Source organism: Calliphora vicina, chromosome 5 (assembly GCF_958450345.1).
Source record: "Calliphora vicina chromosome 5, idCalVici1.1, whole genome shotgun sequence".
In the NCBI taxonomy this organism is placed as follows: Eukaryota; Metazoa; Arthropoda; class Insecta; order Diptera; family Calliphoridae; genus Calliphora; species Calliphora vicina.
Window position 1 is genome coordinate 58383914 of NC_088784.1, and position 25024 is coordinate 58408937.

Here is a 25024-nt window from a genome sequence, read left to right on the forward strand (position 1 = left end):
AATATCAGTGCACCTCGGCAGCCATAAAATTACGACACCCCTTCAACTATATCACAGAGAAAAGGCTGATACAAAATGGACTTAAAACTTTTCTTAGTAAATTTAAATTTTTTAATGACTATAAGATTTTTGCTTTATACTGGGTAAAGTTTGTAAAGTTATATTATGGCTTATAAGCAGCAAAAAATTCTGCAAAAATTAGTTTCGTGCTAAAAGAAATCAAAAGACTAATTTTTTTGTGGATCGGCCCATATTTGACCATAGCCCCCATATAAAGTTTCACTAAAGTTGAAACACAAATAATTCCCATGTATACAAAAATCTCTGTACAGAATTCTTTGATAAAATAATATTTTTACAGCAATTTTTTTGTATTACTCATTTACATACATTGCATTTAATATTGTTTTTATGTTTTCGAAATGAAAAGTGAAGAGATTATTTTAAAACGCGCCTTTTTTTTATTGATATCAATTTTATACATTGCGACTAGTATCGATTGAAAATGATTGCGACTAACGGAGGTTTAAATGAAATTAATTCAAAATCAACTGTTCTTTAATATATTGTTGATGAATAAATGCGAGACAATCCCTTGAAAATTTAGACATTTGGCAACACTATGTTGCACATAAATTCTATATAAGTAAATTGGGGTCAGAACATGTACAACTTTTTTTTTGAGATCACCCTAATGTTTTTTTATAAAAAGCTATGCAAAAATCAACACATTCCTTCATTTTCATTTATCTATAAATGGTATTAAATATTTTTGAGGAAACTACATTAGTTTCATATACAGGTGCCTGATAAAAATTTAAATTATTAAATTATTGTCAGTATTCCCAAAGTATTGATTTTCAATAATTGAGTCAAAAGTAAGAAATGCACGTAGATGTGTCCCTTAATTTTGTTAATATTAAAACAGAATTTAATACGTTCGAGAAAAACGTTCTCAAAGTTAACAAGTCCATATTCTTACTACTGCACTTTGATATGGCTTAAGATCGTTACTCGGGGGCATCAGATTTTTAAAATTCAGTATTTACTGATTTGTGTTGGCTTACAAAATTAACCGAGTCCCAGTCGAAAAAAAACAAAGGATAAGAAAAATAAAGATAAAATATCGGTATGCCTACAGACAAAAAAAATAAACATTTATAAACCGTCAAGAAAAGGATATTCATATAAAAAGTTAAAAAAAACCAAAAATATTTTTAAGTATAAATTAAATAGTAAAAATATAAATACATATGTATGTGGTTTGTTATATGAAAAAGAGCGTACATACATTTATTAAATTTCAAAATTGTGGCATACGGTTTTACTTTGTCATTTGCGTCCATCTTTGCAGAGCATTTGTAAAAAAACAAACATCTTCTTCTGTAAGAATCACCGAAAAAGTGAAAATTTTATATTTTTGACCTATGTATGTCCCTTGATTTTGTAGTTGCAAAGGAGAAAAAATGTGGCATAGGGTACACGTTCTTGGCTTTCAAAGTACATAGTTATTTGTCGGGACCAGTAGTATACAATCAACAAATGTAAGTGGTCCACATTTGGGACCGAAAAAAGTTGAAGTTGAATATCCGAAGTTAGACTATATATATGATATGTATCAACTTGTAGAGTGTTCTGTGGGTCATTCCAAGAAATTTTGCCGAAGAAACCATAGCTCAAAAATGAATTTCTAGCTCCCGATTTCATTATGAGAAAGTAAAATATTCGTAAATTTTCAACAAAAAATGGTATACAAAATTTGGCGATTAAAATTCCGAGATTTTTTACCATTTTTTATATATAAAAAAATAAGAGACCAAAAAGCTCTTAAAGGAATGGACCTAAGCTTTCATTTGAGCAAAAAAAATAAAAAGAGGAAAAAAGTTCGGTTTTGCCAAAAAAAAAAATCAAAAATTGTATATCTTGAGTTACAAAACATTTATTTTGCTATATATCCCACACGTATCCCACTAAGCAACCAAATAGGTCTTAAAGGAATAGACCCAAGCTTTCTTTTGAGCAAACAAAAAACATTAAAAAAAGGGCCCATTTTTTATTTTGATAGATATCCCACTCGCGTCCCACTAAGCGACTAAATATGTCTTTTTGCATCCGTCATTTTATCGTTTAAAAATCTCATTCTACATAAGTCCATGCCAGGGACGTAGAGTATTGGCCATAACTAAAGCACCCCCTCAATGGATTTTTTCAAATCATAATTTTTTTGATAAAAACGACTTTTTTGGGATGTATTTTGTATATATTTTATTAACTAATATTGTTTATGTTCATATAATATTCATTTAATAAAAGATAATTTTATTAAAAATTAATTTAAAATGATAAATCATATAAAAACTCAAAACGCAACGGACAAAACAAAAGCACCCTCTATAAGATGTTTAAAAATTTAACTACACTACTGCATATTTGCAATGTGAGTTATCGGGAATCACAATGAATGCATTTAATAATTCCAAAAGATAAAAATAATGCAAGGCGTAGTGTGTAAAATTTAAGTTTTATACAGTTTATTGTGAAAAAAAAACAGTGACAAGGAACAAGTACTCCAGTGAATTTAAAATTAAAGTTATTGAAAACTGGAAGACGGGCTTATCACTACATGAATTGAGTAAAAAATATTCAATTAACAGATCAGTTATTTCCAGGCTCGGTACATTCTGGAGGTCGTTAGCGTAAAACCACCAACAATTGCTGAAATAAGGATCGGCAATTTTCACGATTTATAGCCTGGGAAGGAATGTCGAAAAACGCCATAAAAACATAATATTTTCTATGCTAAGAGATGTTCTTGTGCCATCCAAAACAAAGGATTTGCAACAAAAAATTAATTAATATTTTTTTTTATAGTGTATCCTTGAAAGGGTGCTTTAGTTTTGTCCGTTTCATTTTCTACCTTAAAATATTTTTTGTTTTTAAGTTACCTTTTATAGAATGGTTAACTTTGAAAGTATTTATTTATCAATAACACAGAGGAACAAAATTGAGATTTTGGTTTGGTGCCGCGGAAAATGTTTTTGATAAAACATGTATGTGACATTTCATAGTCGAAACTATCTTTAGTTTTTTTTGAGCAGCTCTTGTTTTTAAGATATCGCGGTTTTAATTTTTTTGGTTTTTCTGTATTTTTTTCTCTTTTTGTTTGATTATTTCATAAATGGAGACTAAAATTAAAAATTAATTTTTGTACTGGTATTCTACACAAAATTATCTTTTCTTTGACATTAATTTTGTTTATCTAAATTTCAGGATATATTGGTAATATCGCAAGGATGTTTAAAATTAACTTTTTTCAGTTTCATCCTTATAAGTTTGACCTATGGTAAAAGGGTTCAAATTTTTTTCACTATATACAATAAAAACACATCAGTAAACTAATTTATATAAAAATATTGAAAATTCGCTGAAAATATACCAAACTATTTCGCAAATAACTCAAAGTTTTACAATAGTTTTCATATGTTTTTCGTATTAAAAAATTATACAAATGTTCGTAACTTGAATGTTTTACACCTGCAAGTTTATACATAAACTAAAGATTTAATCAAAAATGTTTTTTTTGCTAAATATAATTTCTCTTGTTATATTATTTCATTATGGCTAGTAAGATGAGGTGCTGTGTTGAAGATCCTAATATGTTTTCCTACATTTGTGGCGAATATATATTAAAAGATCAGCGAAAATCAATTACATACATTGTTCTCCAATTGTATTTTGATTACTTTGGTATTCAAATTCGCAGCTTAGACAATTCCTGGATATATATTGTAGAAATAAATCTATATGTTTGTAAAAATTATAAAATTCTAGTGTTTTTAATAAAAATTTTAAGATATTTTCAGCAAAAGCTATGTAAATCACGTATATACAAAACTCGCAATATTTTAAAAACTTCAAATGACGTATTTATATTGCTGTAGTTAGATTTAAATGTGTATTAAGAAATAAGAATAAGAAAAAAATAGTTTTTTAGGATGTAAAATTTCGGGATATTATCTAAATATTTCATTAATTTTTTAACTAATTTTTAATTTTAATTAAAAACTATGTTCGCTATAATGCCTTGAATGTTCAGTGATAAATTTTTATTTAAAATTTTCATAATGCACAATTTTATTAAGGATAAAGCTAAAAGAGTCAAATTTCAACTTTCCTGAAAGATCAAACAAATATGCCAAAACATCCATTAGAATTATTATAGTCAAAAGAAGCATATGTTTACGTATACCATCGTCATGCTAAAAAAAAATTCACATTCTTAGCTGCATTACCCAAAATTTTTAAGAAAAACACAAAAAAATAGGGTATTCAATGAAAATATAAAAACCGCGATAATTCGAAAACGCGAGCTGACTGGAAAAAAACAAGTATAACATAGTAATGAGGGTTCATCAGCTTGTACAAAACGTAGTTCAAATCTCGGGCACCAAAATCTCTGTTCCGCAGTGTAATAAACATATCAACAAATGAAAATAATACATAATAGATAATAGATATTTAAAACTTTGTTTTTATACAAAAAATACCATATGAAAAAAATTCACTGAGGGGGTGGGTGCTTTAGTTATGGCCAATACTGTATGTATAAAAAATTTTCAGGCATAGTCTCCATTTATTAGTGTTATTGCAACAACAAATGTCATTAGGAACTCATTTACGTCCCTAAACCACTAAAATATTAAATGTCTCCTAAAATATTTATTCGATTTCAAATATTTTGATATCATTTAAAAGAGATGCCAATTACTTAGGGTAGATATTCTTTTCAAAAAACTGTATTTATGTAAATTTTTTTTGTTAAAATTTTAGACGATTATCAAAAATAGCTTCGAATTATTTCTTAAAGGCGAATGATTTTTACCTCCAATAAACATATGTCCAAAACGGCTTTTGTATAACAATTTTTCTCTTAATAGCTGATTTTTTAGTTAAACTCATCATTAAGTGATATGGTAAATATTTGTCAATTATGTTCTAAAAAAACTTAATCTCAATTTAGATAATGTCGAACAATTTTAACGATGGTTTCACGTTTTGGTAATACCCTAAAATTTTTCTGAGAATTTGTTATCAAAAGCCTTCTCCAATCAATTATTACCATTACAAAGCACTAAAATGCAGCACGTTTTTTCCAAAAATAAAGTCTTTTAGTTTTGGCCAAATTGAAACTCAATAAAAGACAAAATACTAAATAAATAAAGTTTCCGTTTTATTTTCTACACATAATAATTCGCAGAAGAATGTGGTAAATCCCAAAGACAAAGGAGGGTCAATAATTAAATAAAAACAAGTTTTTGAATCCAATAACAACAGCATCGAAAACAACAACAACAACAGTTAACCAGAAATTAAAAAAAAAAACTTGGTTCCAATTGACGTAAACGGAAAACGGTCACAATGCGTACCAATTGTTGTCGTACTTATACTCTCTGATTAAAACAGTACGGAACTCCACTACAATACAAACGACTACAGTCCAGTTCCATTCCATTCAGATAAATACGAATTTTATGTATTTTTTATGGTCGATGCGGCGACTATTATGTCTCGGTATACGGGGGCAAGCAATCAACCATACTTAATAAAGGTTCGCTTTTTTGGGGGTATTTTTGGGAAAATACTTAAAACCCGAAAAAAATAAATAATGTGTTAAATATCAACAAATTTAAGTATGTGTGTGTATTTTCAGTTTGATGAACATTTTTTTTAGATTCAAACATACGAAACAAAACCAAAAACTGTTTAAACAAAATCAATTAGTTTGAATTAAAACTGAAAGCGGTTAAATTTAATCTGCCAATTTAGAGTTTATGACGCAAAATTTGAAAACAAGTTGATCAACGCATTTTAAGACATACAGTTTATTGCTGCAAAATAACAGTTTATTAACCCTTAATTGAGTAAACGAATTAGTCTTTGTTCGAAGCCACTTTACTCTTTAATTCTAGAGACACTCGTTTGCAAAGTGGCGAAATATATATATTGTAGTATGTACATATTTTTATACCCTACACCACCATAGTGGGGAGGGTATTATGCGATTGTGCAGATGTTTGTAACGCCCAAAAATATTAGTCTAGCACCCACCTTAAAGTATTCCAATCGACTCAGAATCAGTTTCAGAGTTGATACAACGATTTCCGTCCGTCCGTCTGGCTGGCTGGCTGTCCATGGAAACCTTGTACGCACAGTACAGGGCGCAATTTTGAAGAAATTTCGATACATTAGTACATATAATTTTTTCGGCCCAAGGACGGAGCCTATTGAAACTGGCTGAAATCGGTCCATTATTTCACCTAGCCCCCATACATAAATATTTAATTTATATAGGTATCTTCACAAATTTTGACCTAAATAATTTTTATATTCATGCCACCAAATTTTATTGTGATCGGTCCATAATTAGTCATAGCTCCCATATAAGACCCGCTTCCGAAAATCACTTTAACGTGCATTAATCTTTTAAAAATGTTGGAATACACATAAAATTCAACATAAATAAATTTCATATAGACATAAATCACACGACCTAATTTCATGGTGATCGGTCGGTCCATAATTGGTCATAGCTCCCATATAAGGCACATTTCGAAAATCACTCAAGAATATAAATTATTGAAATATTAACCCTTTTGCTACCAGTTTTAACTGGAGGTGTTAATAGATGTTTTAAGTATATCATATGGTTGGTATTGATATCAATATTGACTGATATTAATATTAAGGTCCTACGTGTCCAGGTTTATCCGTTATACCAAATTAAATTTTTAGTCCTGGAAGCTTACCCTGAAGCCCCCAATGATGTTTTTTATTATTGTATTTTCCTAATATATTTCTAAGCATTTTAAATCATTTTTATTACAAAATTATAGTTTTTAGAAATTTTTTATCGAAGGCACTTTTTATAAAAAAAAATTTTGGATTCCAAAATCTATTTTCACACATTTTCAAATTGCTATCAATCGAACACGAATAACGATAATTCAATAAAATAAACATCTCTAAATATATTCCAAAAATAGACTCAAAAACTATTTTTTAATAATATTCATAAATGTCGAAGTTATGTGCAAAAATCTAAAATGTATCCATATGGATACAATGTAGCGAAAGGGTTAAAAGAAAAGTGTTTTTGCTCATTTACTTAGTGTAGGGTATTATTTCTTAGTTGTTTTTATTTATAAATGCTTTAAAATTAATTGAGGAAATTACGTGAAATTTTATATATAAGTTTTATACAAAGTCTACGTTTTTATGTGATTAAGGACAGTTAAGATGGGAATTTTGGTTTTGAAAATCAATAAACGATACTAATTATAAAAAAAATGCACGAATACGTAGACTTAATACCAAAAATGTATTCACAAAAAATACTTTTTTTAAAGCTCCTAAAAACATATCTTAATATAGGCCTTAACTCGTGTTTTTTTTGTAAGCCCAGATTTTCGTTTATTTCGATAAATGGTCCGCTCATATATCATATTTAGCCAAAAAATCAAACCATCAAAACAAAATCTGTTTAAAATACTTTCTGAATTGGATATAAAAATATTGAAGAAATATCTAGAAGCATGTGCTTTAACAAATTCCGGAGACAATAGTCTTTCTTCTCGTAAAAAAGGATTGAATGAATTTCATAAAAATCGATTTCACAAAAAAATAACGGTTTCCTTAAAAAATATATATGTGTAAGTATTTTGTTTACAAATCATTACCTACAAATTTAAAATAACGTAACATCACCTTTCATAACACAGTACAACATTTTTCAGTTCATTACTTTGGGACTCAATTCTGACAATTGCACGTGAAAGTAGCCCCAAAAATAAGAACTTCTGCATCATTAGTTTTGTCAAGTTGGCTGCCGTATTAATTTAATGGCCATACGAATTTTTTTTCCTCAAGGTGGATTTTTATCAATTTTTCAATATTTTAGCACGGTTATATCTCGTATACCGTACGGAATATCTCTTTTGTGGCTGAAGCAAAGTTGTAGATATTGAATAGTAGAAAAAAAGTACGGAACATACCTACCCGAAAAAGGTGCATCCAGTGCCTTAAAAATCGCAAAAATGCCCATTTTTTAAATTTTTTACCAATTTTTCACCTTTTTTGCTCAATAGCTGGATTAGAAATCCAATTATGGACTGATCAGCATGAAATTAGGTCGTGTGATTTGTGTCTATATAAAAGTTATTTATCATGAATTTTGTATGTATACCATCATTTTTAACAGATTTATTCACTTTAAAGTGATTTTCGGAAGCTGGTCTTATATGGGAGCTATGAATAATTATGGACCGATCATAATACAATTTTTTGACATGAATTTTGTATATATAAAACTTATTTGGAGCGAAATTTGTGTATATACATATATAAATTAAACATTTATGACCGATAAAGTCCAATTGCGGGAGGACATTTGTATGGGGGCTAGGTGAAATAATGAACCGATTTCAGCCAATTTCAACAGTTTTCGTCCTTGGGCCGAACAAATTATATGTACCGAATTTGTTTATGATCGGTCCATAATTAGTCATAGCTCACATATAAGACACGCTTCCGAAAATCACTTTAAAGTGCATAAATCTGTAAAAAATTATGGTATACATACAAAATTCATGATAAATAACTTTTATATAGACACAAATCACACGACCTAATTTCATGGTGATTAGTCCATAATTGGATTTGTAATCCAATTATTGAGCAAAAAAGGTGAAAAATTGGTTAAAAAATTTAATAAAATGGGCATTTTGGCGATTTTTAAGGCACTGGATGCATCTTTTTCGGGTAGGTATGTTCCGTACTTTTTTTCTACTATTCAATATCTACAACTTTGCTTCAGCCACAAAAGAGATATTCCGTACGGTATACGAGATATAACCGTGCTAAAATATAGAAAAAGTGATAAAAATGCACCTTGAGGAAAAAAAATTCGTATGGCCATTAAATTAATACGGCAGCCAACTTGGCAAAACTAATGATGCAGAAGTTCTTATTTTTGGGGCTACTTTCACGTGCAATTGTCAGAATTGAGTCCCAAAATCATGTGTTGTACTGTGTAAGTTTACAGGAGAACAATATAAAAGAAAGACTACTTGAGATATTGAAACAAATTTTTCACATCAATGAAACTAGAAATAAATTTTATTCCAAAAAAATTTTTTTAAAGCGTTTTCTGACCACAACAGCTTATGAAAAATATTTTTTTTATTTTAAATAAAAGCAGGTAAATTTGACAGTAGAATTTTAGATGACGAAATACTGTTTATTAGAGTGGGTCAATTTGTATGGAGCCAAAAAAATGCAACAAGCGGTTATCAAATTCGTAATCTACGATGAATTTAAGAATGTTTGCCGAAAGAACCATGGGTCTAAATTCGAAACCGAGCTTCCCATTTTCAACGCGAAAATTTTCCTTTCGTATTTTTTATTTTTGTTTAAATATACTAACATTTTATTAAGCCTTTTAAGCAACTTGACTATGTTTGGGATTGTTCGTAAGGATAGAATGGCAAAAAAGATGAATCTTTGCAAATGGAGGAGATTATCAATAAGCTACACCCGAGTATGCACAGAGAAAACAGATTCGTGATAGCAACCGAATTTGTTGCCAATCGAATGATTCTGTCTTAGTGACCGAATTTTACAGTTGTGGCTACAATATTTTGGAAGGGGCAACTAAAGTTTGGTTGCCTCAACTGAAATTCGTCTTTATCAACTGACTTTCTGTTGCTAAAACTGAAAAATTCTATGTGTGCAACCGAATCATTCGATTTGGGTCGCAGTGGGGGAAATGAAAAATAAAAAAAGGTGCGTTAATTTTCGCGTTAAAAATGGGAAGCTCCATTTTGATTTTAGACCCATGGTTTCTTCGGCAAAACTTCATAGAATTCATCGTAGATTACGATTTTGATAACCGCTTTGTCGAGAAAAAAATTGACCCACTCTACTGTTTATATTAATTATATACAATTTGACACTGCACTCTGCTTTGAATCAAATATTAGTTTATGTTTTCTATTGTGGACTTCAACAGTTCGAACGATAGATCTATCAGTATTGAAAAAATTATAAAATGATATTTTAATTTGTAACCTGCATATTAAATTCTTAATTGATAACGCCGAAAATCATACAATTGCATGTTTGTAGTCAGTAACCCATGCTGACCCATTATTTTTCCGAATTAGATGATTTGCAAACCAATTTTACCGATTTGTTGTTGCATATTTAGTTATAAATGCATATTTTATGTATATAATTGGAGAATTTTGAGATTTGTATTGCATATTTCAAACTTCTTTATTTAATAAAATATGTTTGCATCTATGTATACAATTTGAAAAATGCATTTGTATACAAGTAAGAGAGCTATATTCGGTTGTGCCGAATCTTATATACCCTTTACCAAATTATACTTCAAAATAAGATTTTTTTTCCTTTTTGGAAAAAAAAAATTTCGAATTGTTTTTTTTTAATATTTAGAGAAAAAAAATATTTAGCGGAAAATTATATTGTGGAAATTACAAACGGAATGACAAACTTATACATATATACCCTTCTCACGAATTGAGGGTGAAACATTTAGCATATTTTTGAGGTTTTAGGGCAACAACCTAAATTTTTTTCAGAAAAGAACACAAAGAAGGGTAAAAGGCAGAAAAATGTATCATTATTGTTAGAGAACAAAACGCCATTAGTTTTACTTTTTAAAACTTATACCAGAATTTTAATTATTTGTTATTTAAAAACTATTTTATAATAAAAAAATCGCATTTTAAAATGCTTTTTTTTTAGTTTCAGTGCATAATTATCTATAAATGCATATTTTTTGATTATTTAAATTGTTTTTCTATTTTGAATGCATATTTGTGTTAATTGCATATTTTTGAGCATATATTTCGATTTATAGTGTATATTTTAGAATACTTTCGTTTTTTTAGTGCATGCAAATCTCAGCAATGTGGATGAAAAATTTAACCCCTTTAAATGAATTGTGTATGGAAATTTTGGTTTATACATATATCATTGATAAGTTTATAATTTAATTATAAACTAATATTTAAGCCTATCCCAGCCAGTAAATAATCTGGATCCGTTAGGTTTTGATGCGCGATTTGTATGGCGAAATTATTTACCAATGGGTAATTAATCGCCCATTGGCAGCATTATCTTAATATTAAATAAATTACTTTCCAATAAACATCAATACGAACTATACAGAAATTCGCAATTTATATTTTCCAACCATTTTTTTACTCCGATTTCAATACTTAATTCTGCTTATTTGACTTTCTACAAAATTAATTTTATTATAATAACAGTAATAGAATGGAAACTGTAGAAATATATATATTTTTTATCATATATTAAACATGAATCATTGTCGTTTAGTGTCGTCGTCTGACGTAGAATTTCTCGTCATATCTGTATCTGCCAATTTATCTATTGGATACTCAAACAAGTTTTCGATGTTACATTACAATTTAAGCAATTGTTTTAATAAACATTTTATACAAACACAAAAAATATTACGTTTGTGTACTCGTACTTTACGCCATTCAAAATTCATGAATGATTGTGGGGATTTTTTAGCATTTAATTTCTTAGTACGAATGTAGAAAAACTTGAATTTCATTCAATAAATATCGCACGTGATGGAACCAACGTTTCTTATAAACGTTTATGTACGTTTAAGATACGTACTAAATGCTCTAAAAAGTCTTAAATTTATTTTCACAGGTTTTAGGTAAAATAAATACAAACTCAAATTCGTATTTATTTATTGTTAAAGTTCAAGTAAGACCATATTAAGTGTTAGTATAGCGACGAGGTAAATGTTTGAATATTTAATTTATGTCTACACAACATTTATTTTGCATTTTAAATAATATTTATGTTTCTTGCTACAGTGGATAGCAAAAGTTTTACTATTGTCACTAACATTTCAACTTGATATGTAATGAAAATGACTTGTTGGTTCTGAAAAAGTGTGTAAATTTACTTATTTATGTGTTTAAAAATGTTTAGTAACATAAATACACAGCTTTTGGGTAATTTGACATGTATGAACTCTTTGTAGTGAAGAAAGAAGTCAATTGGCTACTTTATACATCCCATATAATCTCGCGTGAAGACAATTTTCACTTAAGTGTCTCTAATATATATTCGTACAAATATACTAATTGTTTTCATATAGTTTATTTCCTTTTTACTTAAGTAAACCATTTAATCTAGCGTGAATTCAATTACCACTTTAGTGTCTCTAAGTATCCTAAAGTGTAGTCACTTTAAATGTTTTTTACCCATCAGAAATAATATTTGAGAGCTGCCGGAGGAAGGTTTGTTTACAGGCAATTTGAGGTCAATTGGCACCCTTTCATATTAAAATAACTAGTTATGTAGCTGATCAAGTAACCAGTTAAGTAGCTCTTAAGGTAACTGACTCTATGTAACAGGCATAGGAATCCAATGCTTTGACCAGCTATCGGACAATCTCATTGTAATCAAAAATGGTAAATTGACCCCTGCTTAGGACATTCATGTATTAAAATAACTAGTCACTACTTATGTAACTAGTTGCCACCCTAAGTGATAGGTAAAATTACTAGTTCGGGACAGTCACCAAGAACTGAAAATGTCTATAGCTACTGTTAAACTGCCTATAGCTACAATTAAAATATAGAAATACACATTAAAAATGTTGTCACTTCCTAATTAATGGAAATAAAAACAATAAATTTTACTCTTAAACTGATGTTTAATTAAAATTAAATTAGAACTGAATAAATTGAAAAAATACACATTCAATTGTTTAAAATAATATAAAGACGTATTCGAAATTATATTGAATATTCTGTATCAGGATCTATGGGTCCTCCATTTTTTGAGATATCTGTGCTTAATGATAAAATACAATAGGGGTATTTACACGGTGTACTATTTGGTCATATTGTCAAAATGTCCTAGTATAGTATGATAGTTTAAACAAATTTTTGTTGTGTTTCAAACAATAAAGTTCTAAACTAATAAGAGTATTTGAACTATTGGTCAATTCACAAGGTCTCTTATCACTCATATTGTCATAATGTCTTAATGTCCTCAAATGTAAGAATCACATGGATTCTTATGCCGATTAACAATAAGAATGTGCCAGAGTTGGCAAACTTTAACCCCCCCTCAAATGAAATTCAGATGTAAACTTTCAAAACGTGTCTATTTCTCTATCAAAATTTATTGTTGTACAGTGTTATTAATTTCATGAAAATTAAATGATGAAATCAAATGCCTAAATAAAAATACAAAGGAGCTTGCATTACTTGATGTCATAATAATAACGTATTTTCTTTTTTGTCCTTCTTTTAAAAAATACCAAAAAACACCATTAAAACATGGATTTAAGGGGTTAAAAATGTTCCGCAAAAATTGTATCCGTGAAATTTTACTATAAGTCCCTGAATACACCAAAAATGAATACTTCCTATCCAAAGTTGCTATCGAAGGTAAAATAATAGAGATATTAGTGATTTTTTTAAAAAAATAATTTGGGGTACTGCTGGTGCTGGTAACACCGTAAGGTCAGATTTTTGATTTTCGGTCTGTGGGCGGAGGGGTGTGGCAAAATCAAATTTTTACATTATAAGAGAAATTTGCTGATACCTCATTGAATTTATATAGTAATATATAAGTATGCCGAATTTTAGCTCCCAAAATAGCAAAAATTCGAGATTTGTTAATCCTGAAAAAACTATTGATTTTCGAATGGTAAATGATTTTAAAAAAATTTCCAAAATTGATCATCACTACATTTGTTAGTGTAAATGATAACCTCTGATATTAGATAAACATTTATGAATATGTACATTTTGAAATTACAAAACATTATCATATCAACACTTTTGATTGACACTGCATTGTATTGTATTGTATTGTGGTATACCTAATTGTATTACCGGTTTTTTACGTTGCCCCTCAAATGTAGGTGAATCATCGGAATTTCGATTTCAGACGTTTTAAATTATTTCGGTAATTCTCAGAATTATTTTTAAAATCAAATCAGTATTAATATACGGGTATTAAACTAATTATAATATTAATAACAAATGAGATTATGTACATATTTACTTTTTAAATTACAAATAATAAATGATTATATATGCATGTTTGGATATATTTAGATACAAAGAAAATGTATTTAAATAATTTATTGAAAAATTCACACGAGGTTTTACCATAAAAGGTATTTATTTAAAGCATTTTTTTTTGTAGTTGAAAAGAAAAAGTTAGATATTTTAGAGCACGAGTACGAGAGTATGTGGTTAAACGAACGTACTCTGACTGCTACTGATTGATACCAAGAAGTGCGTTAGCTTAATTAATACTTTAGTAAAAAAAACACTGAGGTATTCTGTTAGCGGACTTTGAGTTTGAGAGTGTGACGAAAAAAATGCGCTTGGCAACAAAAACGTTATTGTACATTTTTTTTTTTGGTTTTATTTATGAATGAAGTGGAATTTCATCACTATAAGAAATTTGTATTGAATTTAGTGTTAAAGAAATTTCCATAATACAATACATACACACAGAAAACAGTTTGGTTGGAAATCGGTTACAATTTTTAATATTTTATTAAATGAACTAAAAGTTTATTATAACTATGGAAAATGTATTAATTCAACAGATTTTCCATATTTACAGCTAAAAATATATATTTATAATTGTATTACGATTCCAACAATTGTTAAATTGGTTTATGTAATCAATTTGTGTGAGACTAAAATAAATTGAAGTGATTCGGTAACTTCAACCGATGTGTATTCAGGTTTTAATAGTAAATATGGTGGTTACAATCAAATTCTCGGTTGTATTAAAATATGTTCTCCTAAAAGTATGCTTCTAGTTAAAGTAACCAATACTTATTCAAACTAATTTACAAAATTCGATGTTCACAACCGAAAAAATAAGTACATAATCCAATCGAACTATTTGTTGATTTATTTGACAATTAAAAATATTTTATTAAAACAAACCAGAAAATAAAATATCCAAAAAATATTAAAATCAAAAACATAGCCAAAAATATTGAATAGACTGCGGTTATAAATCTGTAGAATGGTAAGTTCATATGAAATTTTATTAGAAACATTAATTTTAAGAGATTTCCTTGCTACTTTTAGATGTACTCTAATTTAATGAGAATAAGAACGAGGTGTAATATTTTGAATCTCCTTGCTTTTCCATTTGATGCCGTATTGAACTGTTACGTATTTGGTGCTGCTGTTATATCTGCTGAAACCGTTTTAAAGGAAATATTAAGAGTTGGAAATAGAAGATTTCAACTGTAATGCAGATGTAACAAAAAAACGGTAAAAATAAATGTTCTACCATTTCTGGACCCACCGCCAATTTTAAAAATAAATTTTTGTATTTTATGTTAATTGTTTTTGGATAATAAAATAAACAAAAATCATTTTGTATTCACTTTTATGGTAAACATAGTATATTCGTTACTTGCAATCGATTTATGGATTGGTATGGTAACAGAATGCATGTAAAAAAATTCGGCTGCCATAACAAATTTATTTTCTCTGTATACCAATAAAGTGTCATTAGGACCTCAAAAATTCGGTAATTCCAACTGATTTATTTGATAGTAGATGTAACCGACTAATTCGATTGGCGACAAATTCGGTTGCCATAACGAATCTCTTTTCTCTGTGTATGTATGTATGAGAATTTTAGGCATGTAATATCTGAAGATATTAAAACAGATTTCAATTAAAGAACATTAAATGATAAAAAAATGTATTATTCTACAATAGAGTTGCAAACTTCTTTCATTATCTTAATACTGTACTTTTTCTTAAATCTTATAATTGATCCATATCGGTAAAAATAAAGAAAATTCTACGAAATAAATTAGTTTCAATTGTAAAAATACTTTTTATTAGATATATTTTAAAATCCAGAGCTGTTAATTAATAATTCATATTTGATTTTGAATTCACCACGAATTAAACAAATTTAAATGCATTTATTTTGCCCTACATATGAATAGAATTAAAATTTGAATGAATTCATCATGTATTAAAATCAGACCATACAATTATGTTACAATTATGTATAGGCGTTAAAGTGATTTTCCGAAATTTCATGCAAGATATTTACAACCATTAAATACCTAGTCCGAGAGAATATTTGTTTGGGTGATAGATGACCGTTCATAATCATAGGTTTCATCCCTCTCCAAAATAATGGCATGAGCCAAAAATATTAAAGTATGCAATTTGATGATCTGGACAACCAGCCAGAAGATGGAATTAATGAGTCGATTGATTCTTAATTTGGTTGCTATAAAAACAACACCAGAAATGCTGTTTTAACATTGATTGAACTAAAATATACGAACTATTTTTTAAAAATTTGTTTCTGTAAGATTTCACACGTATAGAAATCTACAACTCGCTAAATAAACAGATAATAAAAATCATTGTGAAGATTTAGTTAGTAACTTGGCAAATAAGCGTTTAATCAAGAAAAGGGCCTCGATCTGTGATCACTCATATTTCTGAACAAAAATCGATTTTTTAATATATAAACTCAAAATATTTAAATTTGCTAACAACTTGGCCAATAAGCGTTTAATTAAGAAAAATAGCTCGATCTGTGATCACTCATATTTCTGAACAATTCGATTTTTTATATTTGTGCAACAAATGCATCATTAAGTTATATGTTGCAAAAGTTTGCATGTCGTGGCATCAGTGATTACAAATTTACGAACGCACCCCATATCGTCTTAGAATCTTATGAGAACCCACAACATATATACTTTTATGGTTCTGGCTCTATACCCTCCATCTTTTTTGATGGTTAGTATAAAAATAAGATTAAAATCTACTATTCATTTGCTTTAATATAAGATCAGAAATGATAAAATCTGATTTACAGTTTTAAATTTATTAACAGTTTTACTTTAGGTATTTTAAAATTTCAGGTATCTCTTAAAAACTATAAACTTTGAATTTGGCCATAGAAAACATGTATACGAAATTTGATCGAATTCAGAAAATTAAAGGTTAAAAAAATCATTTTTATAATCGAAATGTTTTTGTTTCTTTCCCATAAAAGAATTTTATGGTTTTTTGATATCAAAATGTAATGGGAAATTTTTATATTTAAACATCTTTTTAAACGTTAAATATTCTAGACCTTAAAAGAGTTCAATATAGGACGACCCTAATATGCAGACATTAACCCTCCGTTACTCGCAACTGATCTGGTTGATACAGGCAAACATTTGTTTATTGTAAATTCTTTTAAACACCCTAAATTTTAAGCTATTTTTCAGGGACCGTAACGGTTATAAGGGATATCAAAAAAGTTATTTTATAACCGTTATTTTGTGACTTTAAAAATAAAAATCCATCTAAAACTGTTATTTTGCAACGTAAAAATAAAAGTTCCTATGAAACTGTTAAAAAAAGAGTTTTAAATATCCGTCATATATAAAAATCTTTTAGGACTTTTATTTTTTCCGTCAAAAAAAAACTCATTTGAGGACTTTTATTTTTTCCGTCATAAAATAAAAGTCATTTGAGGACTTTTATTTTTTTCCGTCAGAAAATAAAACTCATTTCATGTAAATTGCTTGTCGTTGTAAATTGCTTGTAATGGATCATTACAATTTGTAAGCACCTTGCATTGCAATTTAATAAATCGTCATAAAAATAAAAACATGTGGGTTTTTAATTTGTTATTGATTGATTCCTATTATTAAATTGTTTTTGTGTTTTCGTATCTCTTTATTTATCATAACCAGCTCAATAAAACTCAATTCTAACTGCATAAAAAGATAAGAGATAAAACAATAACAATTTAAAAACGCATGTTTTTATGCGTTCCTTGGAGTCTAAACAATTTAAATAAAATAATAATTAGTATTCAATACAAAGTTGCTTTGTATGAAATAGATAACTTTTCTCCAAGGCCCTTAACAATTGATAAATCTCTTTTTGAGTTTTATCCATACTTATATAAATTGGCAAAAACTTCCGTGTAATTTATTAATTCCAAAAATATTTAATAATTCTATATTTCTGATTTAAATTTGAAATCGTTTTTTATATTAAAACAAAAGGGAAGCTTTTGGTATATAATTGATTAAAAATTTTAGAAAAACCAATAATTACAAAGAAATATTATCAATTCCACTTTGAAAACTGAAAGTGGTTTCATTCCGAAAGAAATTTTCGTTTTACTTTTTCTACGAGGCAAAATACGGAAATAATTCCACTTTCGATCGGAATAGAATTTTGTGACAGGCCTGTAAGTTTTCAAAGTGGAATTGATATTTCATTGCAACTGTTTGTTTTTATAAAATTCTTAATCAATTTCTGTACCAAAAACTTCACTTTTGTTTTGATATAAAAAACGCTGTCAAATTAATATTAAAAATACAGAATTATTAATTTTTTAATTTTTTTTAATTAATAAATTACACGGAATCTGAAGAACCTAAAACGAAATCGATCGGAATAAAAACTACGGAATTTAAACCACTCCGAACAAAATGTGTGACATGCGTGATTATCTACAAACAATCAACAACAAGTTTTACAGTCAATTTTAATGCTATCAAATATTACTACAATTATATGTTTTTATTTGAATTGATTTTTAATAACTGGAAAACAATTGTAAATTTTTAATTAAGGTCAATTATTTATTCGCACTTATTGCGTACGTCTACTACTTATAGAATACACATATCGCACACGTTCAACAATACTGTATTAACTCAAAAACTTTTAAGTGTTCAGGAGAGACAAAAATCTGTTTGTGGTTACTTTTTAAGAGAATTTGAAAATCCGAAAATATATTTACATAGTTTTTCTTTACAATGTTTGCAATAATTGCAAAATAAATCTAGTTTTAGAGTTAATACCATTTATCTGAAACTTCTCGATATTTTTTTTTTTATTATTTTATCAACAACACAGTATCAACTCAAAACACAACCAAATTTAAATAAAACAATTTGATTATTTTTAACCTCAAGAAAGGCTCAAATGAAAATAATACGTTTTTATGAAAATATACCATGTATTTATATTTAAACTTGTGTATTAACTCAAAATAATACCTTATTGTTGATATAAAGGTAGTCACTACACTATCACGAAAAGGGTCTCAAAAAGGGTTTTCATGATGAAAGAGTAATCGGAATACGTTGAAATACGTTTTGCAGTAGAATCTGAGTAGATAGATGATGTTGATGTTGTTAGTTGTTTTCTTGCAAAAATTTAAATTTTATAAAGTTTGAATTAATACAGCATTGTTGAACGATTGCGATATGTATATTACTGCACAGACAAAAATATGTATCTAATATGCAAATATGTATGTGATTCAGCCCAATTATGAAGTATCAGCCCAATTATGAACAAACAATTCCCCGGAAGTTTGTTCCCCGGGAGTTTTTTTCCCATTGAATTTGAATAGGAAAAATGAGAAGAGGGAAAAAAACTCCCGGGGAATTTTTATTCATAATTGGGCTGTTTCCTACTCTTATTATAACTAAATGTTTCATTTTGTATTTTTTAAAAAAGAGGCTTTGCTTTTCTTGATACATTTTTTCATTTTGAATTATAAATACATATATGTATATACACTTTTATTTCAATATTCACATTTGGGGACTCAGCCTAAAAGAAAACTTAAAAATACGATAAAAGAATATAAACGAAGAATTGATATGGAGAACGGAGATCTATTATTATGTGTTGTAGACAAACTAAAGGATGAATTGGAAAAACGCAATGAATCCGTAACTGGATCAAAAGCTGTTCTTAAATATCTAATGAATATTGTAGCGAAAGAAACAGAAGATAAAGTGGATCCATCAGACGAAATGGAAAATAACGGTCAAGAGAAGATGATGAAGGAGCTATAGACACATTCAGTGGGTTAGATCACGCTATATCTGTTGAATACTGGCTATCTACTATTGATGACATGGTAAAAATATTTAAATGGTCCAAATGCTAATCAAGGTAGAAACTGAGAAGGACCTAATGCTACTTCAACGTCGTGCGATCTTATGAAACTATGGAATATCTAATCGGGGACCGATAGATAGTCAGGATTGGCCGTGTGATTATGTTGTATATGTTTCCTACTCTTATTATAACTAAATGTTTCATTTTGTATTTTTTTAAAAAAGAGGCTTTGCTTTTCTTGATACATTTTTTCATTTTGAATTATAAATATATTATAATATATTATATATTAGTATTGTTTAAAACTTGTAATAAAATACACACTTTTATTTCAATATTCACATGTATGTATAAATAAAAACGTAAAAAGATAAAATTTTTCAGTTAAATCTAAAGTTTTTTAGATTTTATATATGTATGTAAATGGCCTTTCATTGAGGTCTTCCTATCTATAAATTTAAATAAAACAAAGACATTTTGTTATTCATTTAAAATGCCTATTTTCCATGACTGGCGCATAAATCAGGCTGAATTTTGAGGTCCGCTTATTTGGCAAAAACCCTACAAGAAAAAAATCTAACGGTGTGAAATCGCACGATCTCGGTGGTTTTTTTATTTTTTTAATTTTAAAATTTTATTTTTTTAAATTTTAAAATTATTTTTAAAATTTAAAAATTTTTTTTTTGGTTTTTTTAATTTTTTTTTGTTGAAAAAAAATGCGGTTTAAAAAATATTTTTTTGCGATTTTGACCCATTGTAGGTCCAACTTACTATGGTTTATATACGTCGTTGCAAAAGTCTTTGAAATATCTATCATTAGATATCCATATTTTCTATATTAATGACTTAATCCAGATATAGGTCAAAAATCGAGGTTGTCCTGGTTTTTTCCTCATATCTCAGCCATTTATGAACCGATTTTTCTGATTTTAAATAGAAAACTTCTCGAAAACATGTTTGACAGAATTATTGAAGATATCTGGGGTCTTCAGAAAATTAATTTCAACAGACACACAGACGGACATGGCTTAATCGACTCCGCTATCTATAAGGATCCAGAATATACTGTAGCCCAAGAAAGTCTACATACAGGAAAAATTATTATGTTACTTTAATTTAAAGCAGTTTTTTTAGTTTTTTTTTATGAGATATATAATAATAAATGTCTTATGTCGATTTTAGCAAAAAAATTCAAATAACGCCCAAAAGTTCACCGTTATTAGAGTTATTGATTCTGAGTAAAATAACGAAAAAATTATTCTCTGTCATGCCTACTTTTGGGTGGGCGGGACTATTAAGTTCCATAATATTTTGAACATTAAAGCCAAAAAAACCAAAAAAAAATGTCGTTATTTGACTCAGAATCAAAAAATTCAATAACGGTGAAATTTTGGAAGTGATAGGAAATGTTGCTAAACCCCAACAAATATATTTCACTACTTTTAAGTTACAAATACAGCTTTCAACGAAAGAAATTTAATTTGAATTCCTGTATGTAGACTTTATTGGGCTACTGTATATACGTTATAGGGTCGGAAAATTTTGTTGTGGAAATTACAAACGGAATGACGGTATAATGAATTAAATTTTAATTTTCTACTGCCAATATGTCTATTCCGATTTTTGTAGATCTCTTCTAGTAGATTCCTGTATTTGTATATAAAAATCTTTCAAATAGGAGCGAACAAAAATTTGGCATCATTTTTAATTTTTCATATAAATGAGGTTGACCAAAGGGGCCTTGAGAATCCTACCCCTTGGGGGTTATAGTCTAAATTCAAAACATATACTCAACTACACCTATTAAAATCGGACTTTCCATGTAGAAGTTACAGATAACTATATAGGAACTTTATTATCAGTTTCCCCACTGTGCGTCGAGAATTGCTGAACAGCTTGAAAATAAATTCGGAGCAAGCCCAACTAATTCCCCTGTATATCAGCGGCTAAAAACTCTGAGCGACATTTTCTTCAAAACAAAATCAGTTGCAACAATATTTATTTTACCTATTATCTTTTAAACGCCATATTCAGAAAACCACGAAAGTTAAAGAACAAAAACTTGGAAAAACAAGTAAGAGAGCTATATTCGGCTGTGTCGAATCTTATATACCCTTCACCAAATTATACTTTAAAATAAAATTTTTAAATATTTTTAGGTAAACAAAATTTAAATTTTTTTCCAGTTGTTTTTTCGAAATTGTTTTTTTTAAATTTTATAATTTTTTTTTTAATTTTAAAAACATTTTTTTTTAGTTTTTAAATTTTTTTTTTAATATTTAGTGAAAAAAAAATTCGGGTTAAAAAAATATTTTTCCGATTTTGACCCATTGTAGGTCCAACTTACTATGGTCTTATATACGTCGTTGTACAGGTCTTTGAAATATCTATCATTAGATATCCATATTGTCTATAATAATGATTTAGTCATCCAGATATGGGTCAAAAATAGGTCAAAAATCGAGGTTGTCTTGGTTTTTTCCTTATATCTCAGCCATTTGTGGACTGATTTTCTCGATTTTAAATAGCAACCGAGCCGGAAGAATTTCGGAGATATTGATGTACCATTCGTGTATGTAAGTTATTTGTGGGCTTCAGAAAGTTGATTTCAACACACAGACGGACAGACGGACATGGCTATATCGACTCAGCTATCTATGACGATTCAGAATATATATACATTGTGGGGTCGCAAATGAAAAATGTAGAAATTATAAACGGAATGACAAACTTATATATACCCTTGCCACTCATGGTGAAGTGTATAAAAAAACAAATCAAATAGGCGTATTTTTCATCAGATTTGACATATATACATATAAAGTAGCCCAATAAAGTCTACATACAGGAATTCAAATTAAATTTCTTTCGTTGAAAGCTGTATTTGTAAGTTAAAAGTAATGAAATATATTTGTTAAAAAATAAATTTACACTAAAAAAAATTAAAACAACATCACTTAAGTCGGGTTGAGCAACATTTCCTACCACGTCCAACATTTCACCGTTATTAGAATTTTTGATTCTGAGTCAAATAACGAATTTTTTTTTGGATTTTTTGGGCTTTAAGGTTTAAAATATTATGAAACTTAGGCCCAAAAGTAGGCGTGACCCAGAATAAATTTTTCGTCATTTTACTCAGAATCAATAACTCTAATAACGGTGAACTTTTGGGCGTTATTTGAATTTTTTTTGCTAAAATCGACATAAGACATTTATTATTATATATCTCATAAAAACAAAACTAAAAAAACTGCTTTTAATTAAAGTAACATAATAATTTTTCCTGTATGTAGACTTTCTTGGGCTAATGTAGCTGTTTATGCTCTGTACTTCTATCCGAATGTAACGGCAGCTGTCCAAAAATTTAGTAATAATAAATAGTAATTGAAATAAAAATGTACATAGTTGTTTGAAATTTCATTCAATGTGTGTGCACTAGAGTGCTCCAAAAAAATAAAATTGCGAATTTTGACCGTCCCCCCTAAAATCGGAAAACTTTAACCCTTAAATCGTGAAGGTCAAAGGTCAATTTTTCCAATATTTGGAATTTCTCATGGAATTTTTTGCCGATTTTGAAGAAACTTAAGAAAAATATAAAATGAAGTCTAGTATTCACAATAACAGTACAAAAATGGAAATTAACCCTTAATAGCACTTGGGGTCCAAATGACCCTCAACTTTTAAAATCACGAAAAACACATTCATTTTGACCCCAAGTACTCTTAAGGGTTAATTTCCATTTTTGTACTGTTATTGTGAATACTAGACTTCATTTTATATTTTTCTTAAGTTTCATCAAAATCGGCCCAAAAATATATAATATTTCGCTATCTTTCCATGAGAAATTCCAAATATTGGAAAAATTGACCTTTGACCTTCACGATTTAAGGGTTAAAGTTTTCCGAATTTAGTAAGACATTCAGACTATATTTAAAATTACCTGGACTATATTATTCTGAATAGCTTTTACTTAAAAATCATTACAGTAAGGAAATTCTGGTCATTCCCCAAAATATGGCCAAAAAATTAGTTTTTCTCGAAAATCGCAAAATTTATATCGCAGGTACGGAAAAACTATAGGAGGTATTGACATACTTTTTTCACATTTTTATTCCCTATTATGTTGTCAATAAATCCCCATGTGATGATCAAAAAATTCTGAAATTTGTTTAACAAAATTTTTAAAAATTTGAAATTGGAGTTTTGAAACTGCAGTTAAAAAATTTAATTTTTTTGGTCATACCTGCGAATAGGTTAACGGTATCCTACGAGGGCAAAAACTCATATACAAGTAAATGTGGATATATTTTAAGTAAAAATACGCTTTTATTTTAATATTTCTCAAAATATGTTAATTTTGTTCATAAATTTCTTGTTCTAGTGGCCTGAGAAACATTAATGGCCTGGCGATTTTTCAATAACTTTAACATTTTTTAACCAATTTTTGTGTTTTATATCTTATTAGAACGACAATTACGTACACATATCGATTATTTTAAATTAAATTGCAAAAGTAATTATTTAATGGCAAAATTTTTACAAAAACTGAAAAAATTGCATATTTTCCCCTTGTAAATGCACCTCAAAACTTCAGCGTCGTTGCGCCACCAGTTAACGTTATCCTATCATCCTAATATTTTACACAACGTGTTTCTACAATACATAGAACAATTCTAGAGGGGGGGACGGCCTGTACCTAGAAAGTTTTTTTCGTCCATACAATCTTGGAGCACTCTAGTGTGCACATACTGTAGCTAAACAGTTTGCTTGTTACAAAGTGTAATTCTCAATTGTTATCTTCTAATGATCATAATATTTTAATAATAACTGAATGTACGCACTTCACATGAATTACTGACCAGACAATCCATCAATCTTAGTGCGCCTATTGAGTATTTCAATATTGTTTGTTATTGCGTCTGAACGACAGAAAAACAAGATTTTAATTAATAAAACTTTAATTAAAATAATAAAAACAACAATTTGTTATATAA

General features: G+C 28.3%; 1 protein-coding gene across 2 annotated transcripts in view; it reads left to right on the top strand.

The window, feature by feature from the left end:
• LOC135960988 (electron transfer flavoprotein beta subunit lysine methyltransferase-like) overlaps nucleotides 1-25024 on the top strand; it is a 138894-nt gene that overhangs the window by 112987 nt on the left and 883 nt on the right. The gene's annotated exons all lie outside the window — the stretch shown is intronic.